At 42.1% G+C, this 23,169-nt stretch overlaps 1 long non-coding RNA gene across 1 annotated transcript; it reads left to right on the forward strand.

Annotated features, from left to right (window-relative positions):
- The first annotated feature begins 3,347 nt into the window (after positions 1-3,347).
- On the forward strand, positions 3,348-6,228 carry LOC306913447. The gene is made up of 3 exons (XR_013788536.1): positions 3,348-3,399; positions 3,955-4,278; positions 4,538-6,228. It is a non-coding gene; the product is annotated as an uncharacterized lncRNA (long non-coding RNA).
- The last annotated feature ends 16,941 nt before the right edge of the window (positions 6,229-23,169 follow it).

The raw sequence follows: 23,169 nt of genomic DNA on the forward strand, positions 1-23,169 counted from the left end.
ATCTTATGTAGACATCGCGCTCTGTCTCTTTCTCTCTCTCTCTCTCTCTCTCTCTCTCTCTCTCTCTCTCTCTCTCTCTCTCTCTCTCTCTCTCTCTCTCCCCCAGAGTCTGTGAGGTTGGTGAATGGAACCAGCTTGTGTTCAGGTAGAGTGGAGGTGAAGTCTAATCAGTCGTGGGTCTCAGTGTGTGAAGGTGACTTTGACCAGCAGGAGGCAGAGGTGGTCTGTAGGGAGCTTGACTGTGGGGCTCCTTCAGTCCTCCAGGGGGCGCTCATTGGAGGAGTGGAGACTCCACTGTGGACCAAAGAGTTTCAGTGTGAAGGCAATGAGTCTAATCTCCTGGACTGTAGAACCTCAGACTCAACTAGAAACACCTGCTCACCTGACAAGACTGTTGAAATCACCTGCTCAGGTAATAGACAAACTACAATTTAGGTTTGGATTAGTATGATTACTTATTGTCTCCACCAGGCCGAAGGCATGGGGAGAGAGTATGTTTTGCACTCCGTCCGTCCGTCCGTGTGTCCGTCCGTCCGTCCGTGTGTCCGTCCGGCCGAAGGCATGGGGAGAGAGTATGTTTTGCACTCCGTCCGTCCGTCCGTGTGTCCGTCCGTCCGTCCGTCCGTGTGTCCGTCCGTCCGTCCGTCCGTGTGTCCGTCCGTCTGTGAACAGCTAATCTCCGGCACCGTTAACCCGGTCGATGCCAACTTTTGCACACACACTCCCTGGATGCCAACGATGAACCTCTGCCCCAAAATTTCCAGAACGGCCTGTTATAGCGCCACCAGGATGCCGCTTTGTGCAAAACAAGTTTTTGGACAGTACACCTACAGATTTTGTCCAAACATCACGCAAATTGGTACACAGTCTCTCTAGAGCCATTCAACGAAACGGGTCTTTCAGATTTCTCAGACTCCATCCTGATTGGCTAAGATTGGCTTCCAAAGTTTTCAAGAGTGCTCAGTTTCAAACAAAATGCTGCAAATCATGAACACATCGTGTGATTTCCGTGAAATTGTGCACGCACATTCCCACTAGGCCGAGGAAGAAATGCCACATGAACATTTTCAACTCAGCCTCATGGTGGCGCTATAACTGGCCGAAAAGTGTTTTTACCTCTAACTGCACGGATCTGTGGATAACTTTGTATGCCAACTCCCTAGAGGCCAAGGAAAAACCTTTGCCTGGAATTTTTCACATCTGCTCTTTATAACGCCACCAGGAGGCCGACATATGTAAAACACATTTTCTAATATTACTCCTTCAGATTTTATCCAAATTTCACGCAAATCGCTACACATGCTCTCCATAGTCATGTGATCAAGACGGGTTTGTTTGATTTCTCATAATCCACCCTCATTGGCTACGATTGGCTTCTAAACTTTTCAGGAGTAGCCCGCTTTGTACCCGTTTTGTACAAATCGCCACAACTACTCAACGCAGCGTCCGATTGTGGTGAAACTGTGCATGCATATTCCCACTAGGCTTTGGAAGAAATGCCACTTGACCGTTTTAAAATCAGCCTCATGGTGGCGCTACAACAGGCCAAGCCGCGACACACACACACACACACACACACACACACACACACACACACACACACACACACACACACACACGTTTATATTGCTCCTAAACATTTTGCCAAACATCACACACACACTCCTATCCTCCTGGTGGAGACCTGTGCCCAGAAGGGCACTTTTTCTAGTTTGGTGGGTGTTATTTATAAAGGTCCATGTCTGTAACACATTATGAACATACTTATAATGTGTTATAATCTTCTCATAACACTGTATAATTACAGCGATTGATTGATTGATTGATTGATTGATTGATTGATTGATTGATTGATTGATTGATTGATTGATTGATTGATTGATTGATTGATTGATTGAAATATTTATTCACAGTTTATAGAATGGGTACAGTTCAAACAAAAGTTCAGGTCAACACAAAAAGGATAAAACCAGAAAAAGCACTAAGACTTGTTTACATCAGGGTCCTCCATTTTCAATTAATCAGAACATTTAAAGATGTACAAATATACACTTCTATGAAAAAGGGGAATCATCATTATATACAGTTAAAGAAAGTTTTAAAAAAAAGAGGAAAACTTGTAGGCCTATAGTATGGAAAAATAGACTTTAACTTTTTTACAGGGGCCTTTGAGAGCGGTTTTGAAGGAGTCACATTTCTTACTCGCTGTTGGTAGGGCGTTCCACATTTTAGTGGCATATAGCAAAATGAATGTAACCCCTTGTTTGAGCCGAATCTGGCTTGCACGTGGTATTATTATAAGAACACATACAGTAGTGCTCATGCTGCATATAATACACAAGTAAGACGCGCGAACGCAGCTCGTAAATTGCAATAACAACAATTAGAATAAATTACGTACATTTAAGTTTTTTTAAAGTAATTTAGTATTAATATTATTCTGATCATGAGTTCATAATGCCTTGACACATGTTTCTGCACAAAGGCCTACACATTGGGATTTCACTGTAAATATAGATAAGTGATTAAATGAGAACAATAGAGCACAATTTGCTACGAGACTTTGAGGATTTGACAATATACTCATTTGTTGTTAGGCCGTACCAGTCCTGTACAGAAACCCCACCACTGTCTTCTAAAGTCGAAACTAATTGAACTTACATTGCAACTTAATAAAATAAAAAATATAAAAGTACAGGGTGTGCGGTAGTATACTTGTTTGTACTTGTTTGTACTTGTGTACTATTTATGAAGTCTGTTTGCAATACTTTAGGGGGTGGGTGGCAGTTTGTGTTTTGAAAACAATAGTTTTGGAAAACTGTTTTTCTTGTTGTTTCTTCACCAGAGCTGGTTCTATGTCACTGAAATAATATGGAGCAATCATATAATAATGCCTCTGCTGCATGCAGTAACACTTCATTAATATCCACTTATTCAATATTATTAGACTGTACATATATTATCCAGATAGTCAGTTACTCCATATTGGATATAGATATTCATATATTAAATATGAAGCTTACAAAGCAATCTCAAAGTTAGCAGTTTATTTCTAGAATGTTGCATAGAGCATGACCTGGGGGAGGAGTCAGAGAGGGGTGGAGCACATGCAGCAGTTTGTTATGATTGGTGGCTGATGATTCTATTGTTACACACTTTGGCCAATCAGCACCAAGCAGATAGTAGTTCCTGTTGAGTCAAAACTCAGAAATGGACAAAATCTGGTCAGCATGACATCTCACACCTCAGAAACTACATCTCCCAGAATGCAGCAGCAAGATGGCTGCTCGTTACCTGATTAGGAGCACCTTAAAAGGAATGGAGCTTCAGTCATTCAAGCAAACATCAGATGCAAACAGCAAAGACAACTCTTGGGTTCTACCTCCAAAGACGCCAATGGTCGGTGATATTGTATTGTATTGTTTTATTTACTTATGTATGTACTGTTTGATGTGGTTAAATATGGCTAAATGTGTTTACTAGCTTCAACTGCTTCAGTCTGAAGTGGGGAAGGAACACATTAACTTGCTTGAGAGTTGGATTTCATTTATGTTTAATAGTATCTCTTTACAAAATAAGACCAAGTTAGAAATGATTAAGAATTTAAAAGACTACTAAAATATGGACAATTCATGTTAAAGGTTTAAAATGCCTTGTTCAATTAGAGCTGATCTACAAGCTTAAGTTCAGCTATTTTCTTTAACTACTTATTCAATTTAAAATGCTTTAAAGGTGAAGTAATTTGAAATGTTTAAAATGTTGACTTTAATAAGTTAATTTAAAAGACATTTAATTTAGGCATTCATTGTTTAAGAACACTAATTGTTTAAAGACATTTGATTATTTAAGAATATTTAATGTTTAAAGAATGGTTAAAAAGAACCTGTTGGTTTGAAAGGATTATCATTTGTTGTTTGGCAATGTTGTTAATCTTTTGTTTCTTTGTGTTCGAAGGTTTTCAACCTAACTGAAATGACCAGCCAATCACCAATGAAGCCAACACTGAGCGTAAAAGTTGGAAAATAAAAAATCATTGGATTGAGTTGGAAATTGGAGTTGCGTCCTTGTATGTCCTTTGGAGTGGAACAGAGTTGAACTTTACAGTTCCACCTCAGGCTCTCTGGTATAAGAAGAGTTTGTAGTTGTCCGTTCAGGATATCAATACTTTCTGATCTCATCTGACTGTGGACTCCAGGCTTGAAGTGAAGATGTACTCTCTAAACGCCACCTCAAATGATTCTGCTCAACAGGGAGGACCCAATGATCACCAAGACATATGTAAGTTACTTACTGTGTCTATATGGATATACAGTAGGCCATAAGGATGTTCTTTTTTTTTTATCTAGTCATTTGTTTGTTTTGACTTATTTTAGCATTGACTACCAGTTTTGTGTATTTTCTAGAATATAACGATTGTGGAATCGAAATATAAATGGATGCTAAATTGATAATTGGGTACATTAACTCTACACTAGTTTTTGCTATTTTAAGTCCAGGAAGGCCTCTAAACATCATTTCCTTTTTCTTTCCAATTCAGTGTTGCATCAGTCTGGCTTCTCTGTTCTACCAGAGGTGAATGAACAAAGAAGCTTGGCTAAGCAAAAATGCCACTGCTGTGATCAGTGTGGAAAACGCTTCCCTACAATGTCCAAACTTAAAACACACCAGAGAATTCACACTGGAGAGAAACCCTATGGATGTGATCAGTGTGGACAACACTTCTCTCAAAGGTCCAGCCTTAAAAGCCACCAGAGAATTCACACTGGAGAGAAACCCTATGGATGTGATCATTGTGGACAACACTTCTCTGACAAGTCCAACCTGAAAAGCCACCAGAGAATTCATACTGGAGAGAAACCCTATGGATGTGATCAGTGTGGTCACCGCTTCTCTGAAATGTCCAAACTTAAAACACACCAGATAATTCACACTGGAGAGAAACCCTATGGATGTGATCAGTGTGGACAACACTTCTCTCAAATGTCCAGCCTTAAAACCCACCAGAGAATTCACACTGGAGAGAAACCCTATGGATGTGATCAGTGTGGACAACATTTCTCTGAAATGTCCAGCCTTAAACGCCACCAGAGAATTCACACTGGAGAGAAACCCTATGGATGTGATCATTGTGGACAACACTTCTCTGACAAGTCCAACCTGAAAAGCCACCAGAGAATTCATACTGGACAGAAACCCTATGGATGTGATCAGTGTGGTCACCGCTTCTCTGAAATGTCCAAACTTAAAACACACCAGAGAATTCACACCGGAGAGAAACCCTATGGATGTGATCAGTGTGGACAACACTTCTCTCAAATGTCCAGCCTTAAAACCCACCAGAGAATTCACACTGGAGAGAAACCCTATGGATGTGATCAGTGTGGACAACATTTCTCTGAAATGTCCAGCCTTAAACGCCACCAGAGAATTCACACTGGAGAGAAACCCTATGGATGTGATCAGTGTGGACAACATTTCTCTGAAATGTCCAGCCTTAAACGCCACCAGAGAATTCACACTGGAGAGAAACCCTATGGATGTGATCAGTGTGGACAACATTTCTCTGAAATGTCCAGCCTTAAACGCCACCAGAGAATTCACACTGGAGAGAAACCCTATGGATGTGATCAGTGTGGACAACATTTCTCTGAAATGTCCAGCCTTAAAAGCCACCAGAGAATTCACACAGGAGAGAAACCCTATGGATGTGATCAGTGTGGCCACCACTTCTCTCAGTTGTCCGACCTTAAAAAACACCAGATAATTCACACTGGAGAGAAACCCAAATGATCGTGATGTGTGTGGAAAAGCCTTTGGTATATATATTTTTTGTGACCATACAGCTGTATGTATAGATCGATTTTGTTTAACTTGTTAATGGATTTTCTTATTGGACATTTTAAATTAGACACATTGTCTGACAGGGAAGAAATGAGTGCACATAATCACATTTTGTACATGTATTGTAAGTATGGATGAGAAAAAAAAACGTGTTACAAAATACATATTGTGTACGTTCTTATATATTATGGCGACAGCCATTGGTCAAATATATGAAAGGGGTATTTCACAGTTTGGGGCCATTTTAACAGAAGTACACAAGCTTCCCATTGTATTTTCAAACACCATTTTAACCTTGTTAGATTCATTGAACATATCCTGACGAAGACCCGAAGGGGTCGAAACGTTGTATCCTCTTCGCCATGAAATAAAAATGTTTAGCTCAAGGCCGGTGTGCGAACTACATCTCCTTTCATCAGATTAATTGAAAACACCCGTATTCTGGTGACTGATTGTCATAATGTTTGTGGGTGAGTGATTTTTATTACTTTAAATTCATTTTTGGTACAATACTTTTTCTACTTGATGAGGCTCTTTTTATTTCCTTTTTTTAATATTTTTTTATTTTAGACATTGCACTTTGACATCACAAGATGTATTCTCTCTCTTTCCTACTCAGATCATGTTCTCAAATGGCCAATTATCTGGTTACCATTTCAGATTTGTCTCCATTCCAACTGAGAGAGAAATTAGCACACATTTATGAATATAGGCATAATGTATTTTAAGTGATATATGTGGTAAGCACATGTGAGCATTTTTTTAAATTAAAACCTGTGAACGAAATATTGTGTCGTAAGTTCTTAAATTCACAGTACTTCTCTTCATAGTACTGGTCAATTTTATTATTAACACATTTCACACTATGAAATAGTAATAATTATGTTAGTGAAATGGTTATGGAGACGTGGGAAGACCTGTTACTGCACAAACAATATAGCAATGATTAGTAGAGCTATTTTAACAAAACATATCCCTTACACAAGTTAAATCACCTTTACCATTTTACAAAGGATAATAATAATAAGTTATGTGTGATAAGCCTATTTCTTTAGTTCTGTTGAAACTCAGAGTCAAAGAGGTGTAAAATGGTCTCAGTGCATCCATAATGTGATCATTAACAGGTGATCTGTCCAATTCCAGACAACCAGTGACCATTAACACGTTTAATCTCTGCATTTGAATATAGTCTATAGTGGATGAATCAGCCATCATCATTTAGCCTGTTTACATTTTAACCTGGGGAAAGAATGTGTGCTTTGTTCATTATTTAGCATTTGAAAAAACAATGAATGAATGAATAAAAGTGCAGTCACCTATTGAAACTAATCCCACACACCTGAGTGCTCCTCATTCCCTCAGAGCAACACAACCTGAACAATGACTTAAAGTTGTCCAGGTTTCCCAGGTTTACACAATACAGTTGTTGCTGTTATTGTGTCTCTGTTGTTAATAACAATGTAATGATGGATATAGGATATAATTATTATACGGATAATGACTTATCATGTCTGTGACAGGGAAGAAATTAGTGCACATAATCACATTTTGTACATACATGTGTACAAGGATGAAAAAACTCAGTTTTCTACAGGTACTTCTGGTCTGCTTTGAGGCAGGGTTCCAGAGAAGAAGGGAAGATATAACCTCATTGTCAGCTCTGCAGCAGTGGCCGGCAAACTGTGTTCTTCTGGATCGGACTAGTGAATTAATACGGGGAAGGTTGCCGTCAGGGACGAAATGTTCTTATAATCGTCGTGGGGGCACGCCACGCACCCCCCCCCCCCCCCCCCCCCCACCCCGCATGCCCCCCCAGACCATAAGTAAGGGATATCTTTTGTTAAAATAGCTCTACTAATATACTTTGTGTGTGTGTGTGTATGTGTGCGTGCGTGCGTGTTTTTAAAACGGCCATGCCCAAATGTGCTGACATCATCACATTTGTGATGATTGGCCGTTTATAGCCCAATGAGTGTTTTTTTGCAAAACTAATGTTTGAAATGGATTCAGCATCATGAAAACCCCTAGTTTGACACATCACATGCTACATAAAGCATGATGAAATTTTGAATATTTTGCCTTGTAGGTTGTTAATGGTATGGTCACATATTATGCCAATTATGAAAATTGCTCTCAACATATGCAAGTTAGCATCCGGCAGTTTCTACATGCTGGGGACCCATACTAAACATTTCTAACATTAAACCTTGGTGTACTCAACATGTCCGGGTTCACAATGGGGCTCTATGGGCTGGCTACTAGACTATTGTTCTTTCCGGGCCTTTGCAATCCGCGACACCCTCAGTATGGAACGCCCTGCCACTGGAGATCAGGCTTAATTGCCGACTCGGTTCCTCGTTTTAAATCACTCCTGAAGACCCATTTCTACAAAGCTGCTTTTAATCCTTTATCGTTGTGAATTCTTTGTACTTTCTGATGTATTTTTTCACCTTTTTATGTTTTTCACCGATGTGCCATTATTCTGTGTTTTTGCTGTTGCCTTTGGATGTATGATATGTTCTATATGCTCTTGTTGTTCAGCACTTTGTGACCTTGTTCTTGAAAGGTGCTATATAAATAAAGCTTTATTATTATTATTATTATTATTATTATTATTATTATTATTATTATTATTATTATTATACTATTGGTAAGGTAATAAAGAGCTGTCTAAAATAAATAGCAACTTATTGCATTGTCTCGAGTCTGTACACAGGTCTCAGGTTGGTGGGAGGAGCCAGTCACTGTACTGGTAGACTGGAGGTGAGACACCTGGGAGAGTGGAGGCCACTGGTCGAGGGGCAGACATACTGGGACCACAAGTCATCAGCTGTAGTGTGTAGACAGCACAAGCACAGCTCAAGCACTTTGAGCTGCATTTCATGTCATGAAAGGTGCTATACAAATAAAGTTTTATTATTTTATTATTAGACAGCTGGGCTGTGGCTCTGTTGTTTCAGCAGAAATGAACCATGGCATTCCTCCACATGGAGATATATGGTGGTCGACATCCACCTGTGATGGATCCGAGTCTTCACTGGGGCAGTGTGTAACATTGAGCATCATTCGTCCTGGTTGAAACTGAATTTGACTTGTTCAGGTATAGCACATCATAACTTCAGCAATGGCAGTAATCTGTATTATTGTATTGCATGTGTGTGTGTGTGTGTGTGTTTGTGTTTGTGTTTGTGTGTGTGTGCGTGCGTGCGTGCGTGCGTGCGTGCGTGCGTGCGTGCGTGCACACCTGCGTGCGTGCGTGCACGTGCGTGCTCACCTGCGTGCTCACCTGACGTGCGTGCTCACCTGCGTGCTCACCTGACGTGCGCACGTGCGTGCTCACCTGACAACTCCGTTGGACTCACCTGCTCAGGTAAAAGACGGGGATATCTTCCCTCAGGCACCTGCAGCTGGTCCAAAACGCAGTGGCTCGCCTTTCTCACCGGCACAAAACGTCATGAACACATCACTCCTGTCCTGGCCAGGGACGGATTAACTCCCATGAGGGCCCCTGGGCCGGTAATATTTGAAGGGCCCCCATAGCGTGCGTGCGCGCGACATTTTCATGTTTTTCTGTGTTTTTATCATCTTTTTAACCTAAATTTAACAAAATTGACAGCCAATGAAGGGCCCCAGGAGCCCTTTTCAGAGCGTCAAACCTAGTACCTTACGGTCTAATTTCCCCGAAGGGCCCCTGAGAGCCAAGGGCCCCTGGGCCACGGCCCCACTAGCCCAATGGTCCTGGCCTCACTTCATTGGCTCACTGTCAATTCTAGAATACATTTTATGGTTCGTTTTTGCGAACGCAGTGAGCACTAACTATAGAGCACCGAAGTCTGACGTCACTTTCAGTAGAGGGCACCAACACACAGGTTTATAGGTTTTTTATTTGTATTGAAATCGCCATAAGGCGATTTTATGTCGCTTCATATAAGAACTGTGTTTGAAAAATAAACCGACCACCCCGGCGTTTCTGTCGGGGGGGTGGCTGTGCGTCGTTAATGATGTCCATTCATATTTGATACAGCCAGTTTCTAGAGAAAATGGAATTAATGTGACCGCAAAAGCCTTGAAACTACATATGAATGCAATGTCGCTGAGCATATACGTCACGCCCAGCTGTCAACATATTGCGTTCCTGAGATTCCTCGTTGACGTAAGCTCAGCTGGTGGTGACTCGACTCGTACTAACCACGATACATTATATATCAATAAAATAAAAATAAAAATAAACGTAATTAACGTTCAGTTTCTGTTGTGCGACGGGCTGCGGGCAGAAGCAGCCTACCCGGAAATGTAGTCTCTGGGTTGTTTGGCTCGCTTCTAACGCTTATTTTGTTACTTTTTGGGTATATTTGTACATTTCCACCTTCAGTCGATGCTTCAAATCCATATGAGTGAAAAGGCCGGGGTGATCGGTTTATTTTTCAAACACAGTTCTTATATGAAGCGACATAAAATCGCCCTATGGAGATTTCAATACAAATAAAAAACCTATAAACCTGTGTGTTGGTGCCCTCTACTGAAAGTGACGTCAGGACTTCGGTGCTCTATAGAAGATGGCCTAAACTGTGTGTCTGTCTGTGTGCACACACACACACACACACACACACACACACATACACACACACACACACACACACACACACACACACACACACAACTTAACTTAAAAAAACGTAACTTAAAAAAAAAATCTTAAAAAAACACTTAAAAAGTACGTAATTTATTCTAATTGTTGTTATTGCAATTTACGAGCTGCGTTCGCTTCCCGCGTTCGCGCGTCTTACTTGTTTATCTTTAAATGGGTTAGCCCCGCTGTACCTCAGTGAGCTCCAGGAGCCTTATGTCCCACGCTCCCACCCACCCATGGCTTTCAGGCCGGCTGACCAGTCACTAGTAACTGTCCTTGCAACCAAAAAAAGGACTAGGGGCGACCTCCATTGAGGTTTTCAAATCTCTACTGAAAACACACCTATTGTCTTTCGCATTTCATTGCATCTGATCGTCTGACCTGATGATGTCTTTATTGTGTCTGTGTTTGTAATTATGTTCTTTTGTCTGTGCGCCGATGGGCTCGTTTAACCCTGTACAGCACTTTGGTCAGCTTCTGTTGTTTTAAATGCGCTATAAAGTTTGATTTGATTTGATAACGTATTGGCTCTGTGCAGATATCAGGTTGGTGGGAGGAACAAGTCACTGCACTGGTACAGTGGAGATGAAACACAACAGAGAGTGGAGACCAATGCGTAGCAACGCATGGAGCATGAAGACATCATCCGTAGTGTGTAGACAGATATATTGTGGCTCTGTTATTTCAACAAATGGTGTTTCTGCTTCTGCATATCAACCTGGATGAGCAGAGCGGGCTGTTCTGAATCAGAATCTTCACTCAGGAAGTGTGGAGAGACCGAGTCTGAAGTGTGGAGAGACAGATTTGAGGTGATCTGTTCAGGTAACAATCAATCAACCAAACAGCCAACCAACACACGCACGCACGCACGCACGCACGCACGCACGCACGCACGCACGCACGCACGCACCCATCCTTCTAAATCACCTTTAGCTAAGCCCCGTCCTCTCAAACTTAGACACTTTCCAGCCTGGCTCATTCCTTCCAATGTAAATATCATGGATTTTACACAGGCTCGTTTTTGGAATCAGACCTTCAAAATATCTTCCAAATCTGCAGTCAAAAAGACCTGCCATATGCACTGGAAAAATATGTGCGTGACATTTCTTTTTTTAAACAACGTTTTATCATATAGGAAAACTATTGGTGGAGAGGTTTGTCTAGCCCAGAGTAATCTAGTAAGAGAGTGGCGACACTAGCGTTGACTCCCATTGTAACAATGGAATGCGGAAGTGCTCATTCTATCTCAATGGAATAGTTCCAATGTTTGGAACTATAGCCCATAGCACCCCGCTTTGCGGCGAGATCAAAGCGTGTCGCCACTCTCTTACTATTCCACTCGGGTCTACCGTCTAACCCATGCCATGTTATGCTTAGCTGTGATTGGACCATAGCAGTTTGGGGAGGGGCTTAGCTAAAATCTCTCTCTCTCTCTCTCTCTCTCTCTCTCTCTGTCAGAGTCTGTGAGGTTGGTGAATGGAACTAGTCGGTGTTCAGGCAGAGTGGAGGTGAAGTCTAATCAGTCGTGGGTCTCAGTGTGTGAAGGTGACTTTGACCAGCAGGATGCAGAGGTGGTCTGTAAGGAGTTTGGCTGTGGGCCTCCTTCTGTCCTTCAGGGGGCGCTCTATGGAGAAGTGGGGGCTCCAATGTGGACAAAAGAGTTCCAGTGTGAAGGCAACAAGTCTGTTCTCCGGGACTGTGGAACGTCAGACTCAATCAGAAACACCTGCCGCTCACCTGACAAGCCTGTTGGACTCACCTGTTCAAGTAAAACACATACAAGCTGCACTTTGGATTACTATTTTACAATTATTAAAATAATATATTATTTAAACGATAACCATACAGTTGGAGGCCATCGATATTGTCCTTTTCTTTTTGCTGAGGTTTGCGTGATCTGCGCACAAGGACAGTTAACCCATTTTGGGCGGGAACCCCTTTTGGTGTTTTAAACATTATGTTATAATTTAGCTATTGAAGCTCATAGCGCGCTCATAGCGCCCCCGAGTGGCGCGCTACGAGCTTTAGGTCTGCTATTTTTGAAAAATCGTGAAAATATTTATTTCAGAAAACTGGAGGATTTAGAAGGATTTTTTAAAATTTTGAGGTCAGGCCTAAATGGGTCAAATGATAAGGGACAATATCGGTGGCACCCAACTGTATTTTGTTTTCCTTTATACAGGACCGGATTATGTCAGGCTGGTGGGAGGAACGGAGCATTGTTCTGGTCTGCTGGAAATGAAACACCAGGGAGAGTGGCTACCGGTGGTTGATTGGTTCTTCAACATGAACTTAGCGTCCGTCGTGTGTAGACACCTGGACTGTGGATCTTCTGTTTCGATAAGTAGCCCTGATTTTGCGGTTCGACCCGTGTGGTGGAATGTGGGTCGCTGTTCGGGATCTGAACCTTCTCTGGGGGATTGTGTGACACTGCACGCCTCTCGTACTTCCAAAGATAGCCTGAAGGTGATCTGTTCAGGTAACACAACATCTCTTCACCACTGAGAGTAACAACAATAACAATAATCTGATCCGCCATTTTCCTTAAAGATCGGGTGCCATCGTTTTGTACTTTCTCTGTTTTTGTATGTGTCTATTAGAGTTCTCAACGGGCCTGAAAATTAAGGCCCGGCCTTAACTAGGCCCTAACTGACCCGACCCGGCCCTAAAACGTCGGGTCGGGTTTACACAACCAGACAGAACAGAAATATAATTTTTATATATTATTAAAAAAATGCTAAATATATATCTTTTATTTTCGTGGAGCCCGAGGCCCGGCCCAGCCCTACTGATTAGCATGCATTTTAGGCCAGGCCCGAAAATGTCGGATCAGGCCTGGTCATAAAAACATAAAAAACATAATTTTAACACTTTCTGATGACTTTTTTGAAAAATAAATCTTCCTCCTAGTATAGTCATAGTACCTAATGATCACGCTTTAGGGGGAAAAAATCATGGCACTTAAACTTTTCGGCCAATGGATTTGCCTATTGTTATTTTGTTTGATCAATGTGGATTGTATGTCCATAGTCAGCAAGAAATGTTCACCTAACAAGAAGGGCAATTACAATAAATCAACCATTCGGGACCAATTCTTTCTGTTCAACACTTGCAATATACAATAGCATGACAGGTGTCTGAGGTGAATTATCATTTTAACTTTTTCATGAAATACGATCTTGTTGGAACGCTGACCAACGCATCTCTTCCAGATGTCTGTTGGTGCTGCTTTGGCAATGTAAACGTACGTTTTCTCATGCCAATAAAACTCCTTTGAATTGAATTGAATTGAATTGAAAATTGAGAGAGAACAGTTGATACAGAATTGCATGATATCACAAACTGCAATCAAATGGCACCACCTTGTGGTCATTGTTATGGTGTTTTGGATGTGTCCTTCAGCACCTGGCTGGCTGCCACAATAGGCCAGTCAGTCTAAGCAAAATAATCAAAATAAATTGCAATAGTAATCGTTGAGGTTTTGATTGGCCTACAGCTGTTGCACAGGTGTTCAGGACCGCATGGGTCTTCAACAGGGGGTCCAGGACCCATATTAGGGGGTCCTCTGAGTTACTACAGGGCGGCCGCCAAATTTGCGTCTTACACGTTTATAACCAAGTAGCCTACAGCAGTGGTTCCCAAACTTTTTCATGGCAAGGACCCCCAAATTGACACTAATTAGCCCACGGACCCACATTTAAAAGATATGCCAGGGACCCCCCATAAGAGAACATTTGTACGGCTCTAGCATTGATTCTCAAGCCATTTAATTTCAAGGACCCCCCAGTTTGACATGCATTAGTCTACGCCCGCCATTTAATGGCATTCCTATCTCTGGGACCCCAATTTATATTGTAAAATCAATGTTAATTTGCTTGTGTACAAATGGAACCAAATGGACCCGTCAGGGTCCATTTGGTTCCATTTGTACACACCCATAATGGTGTTACACACCCATAAGGGTCCATTTGGTTCCTAATCTATCATTCAGCTGGGGACCCCCGGGAACTCTCTCACGGACCCCTGGGGGTCCCCGGACCCCACTTTGGGAACCACTGGCCTACAGTATGGGATTTATAGTGTGCTCTTATAATGCATTGAAATTATACTACTTCATGTTTAAGTTGTTATGCATACTAATTATACACATAACGCATGTTAACACGGAGTCCGCCAGAAACGAGGAACACGAGGGTGTAAATTAGTATACCCTAGCCCGCCAAACACGAGACTCTCGTGAACCAGGGTTTACATTCTTTAATCCAAGTTTTAATCCGGATCGTATCGTAGCTAATGTTGCTATCGCGTAAACATAGAGTGAGACACTGGCCGCGGCCATTTTGAAGATGCGCGCGCATCCACTTGCATTGTAAGCCCTGTCTTCAAAGGCCTGTATCTCAGAAACGACATTGAGGGGCAGTTTCTGGCCCCGACAAGCGTTTTCAACGGCCTGTAGCAGGCGCTGTGATACTCACGGTCGGCTTTATCCACCATCGACCGAGACAACAACAACCGGTCATGACACCACACACAGCAGTTTGTCACAGGAACATGCGATTACGGATATTTGGATCTTCAAAGTAAGTGTTACGCGCGATAAAACCTTGGCAATACGCTATCGAGGAATGAATTAATGCTGGCGGGAAATGGGTTTAGAAGCCTCACAACAATAAGTGCAGCAGTATAATGTGTTATAAATGCGATGTTGTTTTTTTACGCCTGTTTATATGCTTGCATTTATGCACATCTCACGTTACAACATTCTGATCACTATGTGTTCACTAATAGCACTTCTTAGGTGACCTTCACACCAGAAAGCTTTACTGCGATTAAAACGAATCCTGCTGCACATTGTCGGAAAGTGTGCTTCGTTTGGCAGGTGTGAAGCATCATTCAAATCCTAATGCGCATCAAAGAACCGCATTCTACTCCGACCAAAAACGGGGGTTTCGCTTCGCTTCCAATCGCACTTGATTACGATTTGGCGCAGGTGTGAATGCAATCCGCAGCAAATAAAGGAAATGAAGCAAACAATGTGGCGGGTGAGGAGCTAAACACAGTTGGAGACGGAGAAGGCATATTTTACGCAGCGCAAAGATGTTCTGTTACCGTGGATAGACGTGGTCGAATGAAGAAACCGAAGCCCATGGTCGAAATGAGGACGAGTACATTAATCAATTGCTTAAGGAAACACATCAAAACACTGCAGTGTATTATAGCCTACACTACAGAATATTATGTCTGTCTGTGTCTGTGCGTGCCGTAAACATGGAGTGCTGTCACTGTGTGGGGACTGGGGAGTAGGGACTTTCATCTCAATAAACTTGTAAACATTTTGCGCTGCTGTCTGTTATATCAGTGCGCTCAGCACCGTTCCTTCCATGCCCAAAAGAACAGTGCGTGGCTGCGTGCGGAGAGAGAGAGAGAGAGAGAGAGAGGGGGGGGTGGGTCCAGTCCCAGACGGCACCGTCGGCACGACACATGCACGTTATGAGTATAATTTGAAATTTTGATCACCATAGATTTCACTGTGTAGGCTATAGTTTATGAATGGAACACATTGATAAAGGTCCCCCTGCTGCGTTTCCAATAGCTGCGGATGACAGTGTGAAGGCAAACCGCAGCAAATTAAATATGCAATTAGTCCCAATTCTCCTCCCATTCGCATCGAGTCTACCGATGTGGGAATGTGACCAAGTGTTAAATTCCTGTGCCTCAGGAATGTCGTACTTCCAGATGGGAGATGGCCATGACGCATGTTAGATGTTCCTTGCATGCCTGTACAATACATGTTTTTGTTTGTAGCAGCATGTTTCGAGTTGTTATAACCAGTGAATATCACTGTCAAATATCACTAGAAAACCAATTATGCATTTAAATGTACATTTAAATGTGTATTTCAAGCTGCTTTACCCAAGGGTGTATTTCATGAACCGAATCTCGCCATATAATATTCAAGATAACAGGAAAATGTTGATCAAATTAACAATGATTCTATTGTGTAGACTTATCTTGTAAATTAATTAATGCAGATGTTTAACAATAATGTGACTCTTGAGAGCGTAACATGAAACCTTGGTCCACACTCCTTTCATATTACGCTCCTGTGTACCCTCACAGGTCCATTAGGTTTCATGTTACACTCTGAAGAGTTGAAGTTCTATAAGGGTCCATTTGGATAACTCTCCATCATTTAACTGGGGACTAGGCTGGAACCCCCTCAAGGACCACTGGTGGTCCCCGGACCACATGGTTCAGAACTATTGGTCTACCAAAGTATACCCAACACAACGGATGTGCACTATTGGCCTATTAAACAAAGACAACACATTTAATTAAACACCACTCTTAACGTTATTGCCATGTGAGAATTACTCAGCGGTGTAAAGTCACTAGTACATTTACTCAACAACTCAAGTACTGTACTTGAGTACAATGTTGACATTGTTTTACTGGAGTATTTCCAATGTTCAGTACTTTTTTTTTTAATAATGTCAATAATAAAATATAAAACTACCCTTTGTGCTGGATTGGTTTTCTATGGGATATTCACTAGCAGCACTGGTTATAACAACTCGAAACATGCTGCTACAAACAAAAACAGTTTATCTGGGCTCCAGATTTTTTTTTTTAATTTGCAATGAAAATGCTTCAATCTGGTGCACTTTGAGATAAAAATGAAGAGGCTAGATCTATAAAGAACTACACACATCATATTAGATTATTATCATCTTTACTGTGCTATTATTGCCATTTGCCAACATCACAGTAGGCTACAAAACAACATTGGATAGGGCAGGGGTGGGCAACTTTGATGATGGAGAGGGCCACTATATTTCAAACTCACTCCAGAGGGCCACAATGCATATAGTCAAAAGTAGCTGATCTACAAGCTCAAAAAGTGTCGCAGTGCGATGCATTTTGAGCTTGTAGATCTGCTTTTTTGCTATTTTTGAGTGGTGTAAACCACTCCTACAACTGGCTTTTGTGTGCATAAAAAAATGACCATGGTTGCTATGTTCAAAATAATTTCTGACGTAATTAAATCACACCCGGGTGAACTGGATGACCGTAGCAACCGTGGTCATTTTCTCTGCACAGAAAAAGCCAGTTGTGAAATCACATCCGGGTGTGATTTCATTACGTCAGATCAGAGCTGATCAGGCTACATAATACCTTACCTTATTTCATTACGTCAGACATTACGTCAGACCACAGCTGATCATGCTATATAAAACCTTACACCACTCAGTTCACACGGGTGTGATTTTTTAAATTGGAATCCTGAATTATTTTCACCTATCTTTTAATTGGAATCCGGAAAAGTAATATTTTTTATTTAATTTCAAATACATTTATGTTATGTTAACTTTATGATTATGAACTGAAATGCAAATATTGGACATAAAAAAGGCTAGTACTAGTCATTAAGCTACTAACAGCTGAAATCAATAACATATCAGTATTCTGATATTAACCTGCAGACCGCATTAAGTGAACTGAGTCTGTGCTCAGAGAATACATTATTCAGCGTGTCCACAATAGTCCACAGCCCACTTTGCCACTTCCTCTGATCCACTGCATCAATAGCACCCCTCCCCCCCAATGGCAGACAATCATATGTCAGACACATACATTCAGTTGATCCGAATTAACATGTGTAAGGTGACATTCACACCAGAAAGCTTTGCTGCGATTAAAACGAATCCTGCTGCGCATTGTCAGAAAGTGCACTTCGTTTGGCAGGTGTGAAGGCTCATTTGAATCCTAATGCGTATCAAAGAACCGCATTCTACTCCGAGCAAAAACGGGGGTTTCGCTTCGCTTCCAATCGCACTTCGGTGCAGGTGTGAATGCAATCCGCAGTAAATCAAGGAAATGAAGCAAACAATGTGGCGGGTGAAGAGCTGAACACAGTTGGAGACGGAGAAGGCATATTTTACGCAGCGCAAATATGTCCCGTTACCGTGGATAGACGTGGTCGAATGAGGAGACTGAAGCCCTGATTGAAATTAGGACGAGTACATTAATCAATTGCTTAAGGAAACACATCAAAACACTGCAGTGTATTATAGCCTACACTACAGAATATTATGTCTGTCTGTGTCTGTGCGTGCCGTAAACATGGAGTGCTGTCACTGTGTGGGGACTGGGGAGTAGGGACTTTCATCTCAATAAACTTGTAAACATTTTGCGCTGCTGTCTGTTATATCAGTGCGCTCAGCACCGTTCCTTCCATGCCCAAAAGAACAGTGCGTGGCTGCGTGCGGAGAGAGAGAGAGAGAGAGAGAGAGAGAGGCCGTGGGTCCAGTCCCAGACGGCACCGTCGGCACGACACATGCACGTTATGAGTATAATTTGAAATTTTGATCACCATAGATTGCACTGTGTAGGCTATAGTTTATGAATGGAACACATTGATAAAGGTCCCCCTGCTGCGTTTCCAATAGCTGCGGATGACAGTGTGAAGGCAAACCGCAGCAAATTAAATATGCAATTAGTCCCAATTCTCCTCCCATTCGCATCGAGTCTACCGATGTGGGAATGTGACCAAGTGTTAAATTCCTGTGCCTCAGGAATGTCGTACTTCCAGATGGGAGATGGCCATGACGCATGTTAGATGTTCCTTGCATGCCTGTACAATACATGTTTTTGTTTGTAGCAGCATGTTTTGAGTTGTTATAACCAGTGAATATCACTGTCAAATATCACTAGAAAACCAATTATGCATTTAAATGTACATTTAAATGTGTATTTCAAGCTGCTTTACCCAAGGGTGTATTTCATGAACCGTATGTTAATGAGGGGGCGTGTCTTGCCTATTCAGCCATTAGCAATCAAACCCAGAGCAATCAAACACCACAAAAGTCCCATTCCGCCAATTTAATTTGAGTTTAGTTTTGGAATATATATTTTTGTCTAGATTAACTTTGTTCAGACGTCACACATTTTACTTTTAGGCCACAATTGGAAGAAGCAATCCTGTGCAAATTCAGTTTCTACAAGATAATGGGCTCCATGTTCTTGTAGGAAACTGAACATGTCTATGTAACAGGTCTATGATTGGATTGGACACACACACACACACACACACACACACACACACACACACACACACACACACACACACACACACACACACACACACACACACACACACACACACACACACACACACACACACACAAGGAGCTTTACATAGATTGTGCATTCACCCATTCACACACACATTCATACACCGATTGCGGCGGAAGCCATGCAAGGTACCAACCAGCACATCGGGAGCAATTTGGGGTTCAGTGTCTTGCCCAAGGACACTTCGACATGTAGACAGGAGGAGCCGGGATTCGAACCGCTGACCCATGGATCATTGGACGACCTGCTCTACCTCTTGAGCCACAGTCGCACACACACACACACGCACGCACGCACGCACGCACGCACGCACACACACACACACACACACACACACACACACACACACACACACACACACACACACACACACACACACACACACACACCAACATTATGCTGATAGAAATAAACAAGTGGTAATATTTTCATATTTGCTGTATATTAGATAGTATATTTAGTATATTTATGTATTTGAGCTTTGTGAATTAATCATTTAACTGATCTACAATTTCAGAACGCATTGTGAACTGATATGATGTGCTTAAAGATTGTCTATAACAGAATAATTGTGAAAATTGTGGAATAATCTTGAAAAAGAAATCCACAGTTAAATCAAACCAATATTGTCACTGCAGTGTAGCCTACAGAATATTCTGTCTGTCTGTCTGTGCGTGCCGTAAACATGGAGTGCTGTCACTGTGGGGAGTAGGCCAGGGAGGGACTTTTTCTGTCTGTGCTCAGTGAGAGAGAGAGAGAGAGACATGCACGTTATGAGTATAATTTTAACACCATAGATTTCACTGTGTCGGCTATAGTTTATGAATTGAACACATTGATGAAATTCCCTGCCTGCGTTTCCTTGCTGCGCTTGACACAGCCAGTGTGAAGGCAAACCGCAGCAAATTAAATATGCAAGAATCCCAACTTCTCCGCCCATTCGCATCGAGTCTACCGAAGTATTAGGTGAGAATGTGACCGTAGTCCTCTTTGTAGTGCTGATCTATGCTGCTGGGATCTACGCTGCAGTGGACACTCTCCTCACCTGGCTGTCACTCAACTGAGGCTGCCCTGGCCCAGCTGTAGCTCGTCATGCATGATTAGGGCCTAGACTAGTATAAAGAGCCGTAAATCTTCTCTCAGTCCCTGGCATATCTTTTCAAATGGGGGTCCGCGGGCTAATTAGTGTCAGCTTGGGGGTCCTTGGCACGAAAACGTTTCGGAAACACTGCTTTATAGCAATCAGTTAAGCCACAAACATCAACGCTTTCTTCACACCAGGGTTATGAATTAAAAACCAAATAAAAAATAAAACCAAATACTTTGCTTGCACAGAAATGCGCACGCACGCACACACTTGTATTGAGCAACATATAAAATTGAGAATTCTACTTTTTATTAGTTAGCCAGTTACTGCTCCTTGTACTGCAGCACCACTGCAATGTAAAGCAGTTTTTGCCCCTCAATGTGTTCAATAAAGCTTGTTTACTAGAACAAACATGGTTCCACCTCATTTATTTCCAGCCTTCTACAGCTGCATGCTTCATTTATTGCCTCTCGGGTCATTGGTGACAAGGCTAGGAACCCAGACAACCGAGTACAACCATGTCTAACACCCAGTGGTGGACAGGAACACACACTTACTTGAGTACTGTACCGAGTACAATATTTAAGTAGTTTGTAGTTTGTTTAGTTTTATTATTTTTGTTGTACTTTTGAGTACTGAATATGGTGAGGTTCTAGACCCTATCGTCAGAATCAGCTTTGTTTGAGTCATTTTTGAGTGACTTTTGAGAGCTGTTTCACTGTACAATGTAAGTCAATGAGGAGCATACCTCCCCCTGGCCATCCGGGGCGTCTGATGGAGGGGAAAGGAACTGGTCAGAATAACGTGTTCCTTCCACGCGCTACGTCCGGCCGGGGAAGTGTAGCGCCCAGGATTACATTAGATAATTGACACTGGGTGAAGAACTGGGTTACAAAAATTGTGGGATAAAACATGAAAAAGTCAAAATCATTAACTTGAGTTAAAGTAATACTGTAATACACTACCCCCCTTGTTTTTACAGACAACTTTCACTTTCACTCAAGTACTGGTGTTGAGTACTTTGTCCACCATGCTGCTGAAACTTGTGAACACCAATGTGTTAACCTCTTCCAATTTACAATTTAGGCATTTAGCAAACGATTTACAATAAGACACAATAACACATACAATAACACATCAAATACATTAAAAATACATTTAAAAAGTCATCAAGAATCATACGTAAGCTAAGAACCTATAACATCCGTCTAACAGTGGAATATCTATATAATGAGGCTATGCGTATACACTATAGAGTGCTATGTCTACATACATTTAGACATAGTCTAAATTACATATACGTTGAGCCTTTGCAGCATACACCTGTAAGGACCAGCTCAGTGGCCTTGTGGTTAGAGTGTCTGCCCTGAAACTGGGAGGTCGGGGTTCGATCCCCGGCTGGGCCATACCCCAGAGGGTCGTTGGGGCACCACAGACGATCTGTTGACCAGCTCTCTCCATCCCTCTCTGTCCTCGGCAGCTCTCATTGCCTCGCTGAGTTTCAAGTGTGTCCATTCTCCGATGTTATCTTCCCATCTTTTCTTTTGTCTCCCTCTTCTCCTGTCACCTCGTATACGGTGCCTTGCAGGATGGTCTTTGCAAGGCCTGAGGATCTGGTGATGTGTCCATACCACCTCAGTTTACGCTTTATGACAGTGGTCAGAAGGTCATCATGTGGGCCGATGGCTTGGCTGATCTTTTGCCGTACTTCCTCGTTTGTGACATGTTGGGTGACATTGACATGACAAGTGAACGCAGTAGTCTCACCTTTGATGCCAGACTGATGTTTTTGTCTTTCCATATGGGCTTGAGTTTTGCCAGGGCATAGATACCAAAGACTCTAAAAATGGGACCCAGTGCCTCCCTGCTTGACACTCAGCATCAATGGGTTGGATTGGGGGGTCAAATCTACTAATCAAATGCTTCCCGAGCGCGGCACGGCTGCAGCTCACCGCTCCTTGGCTGCGTCTCACTGCTCCAAGAGATGGGTCAAATGCGGAGAACAAATCGTACGACTTTGACGACTTTGAAGGTCGTTGAGGCTCGGGCAAGTGCTACGGCAAGTGCTACGGGCTAAGCTGGTGTCTGAAGCGGTGGGTTTTCAGACTCCGGCGGAAGATTGGGAGTGACTCTGCAGTTCTGATTGCAATGGGTCAACCTTTTAATGAAAAAAGACATTTTCAAACGGTAACAATATTTTCTTTTACTTTTCCCATCCTGTGACATTCATTAAAAGATAAAAAAGTGGCATGCGTCTGCCAAAAAAAGGAAGACCAACTCAGCAGGTGTATCTTTCTTTTTTTCCCCTTCCCCCTTTAAACATTATGCTGTGTCCTTAAATACTGAATACTGAGCTTTCAGCATGACCATATTGTCTCTAATGTCCCTTTGAAATTATAAAGTATAAGTAACCCAGAACCTTCCATAACCTGAAACTTTCCATAACCTGTGAAGTTCTTTTTTGTTTGTAGTTTTC

This window comes from Electrona antarctica (genome assembly GCF_951216825.1).
Source record: "Electrona antarctica genome assembly, chromosome: 20".
In the NCBI taxonomy this organism is placed as follows: Eukaryota; Metazoa; Chordata; class Actinopteri; order Myctophiformes; family Myctophidae; genus Electrona; species Electrona antarctica.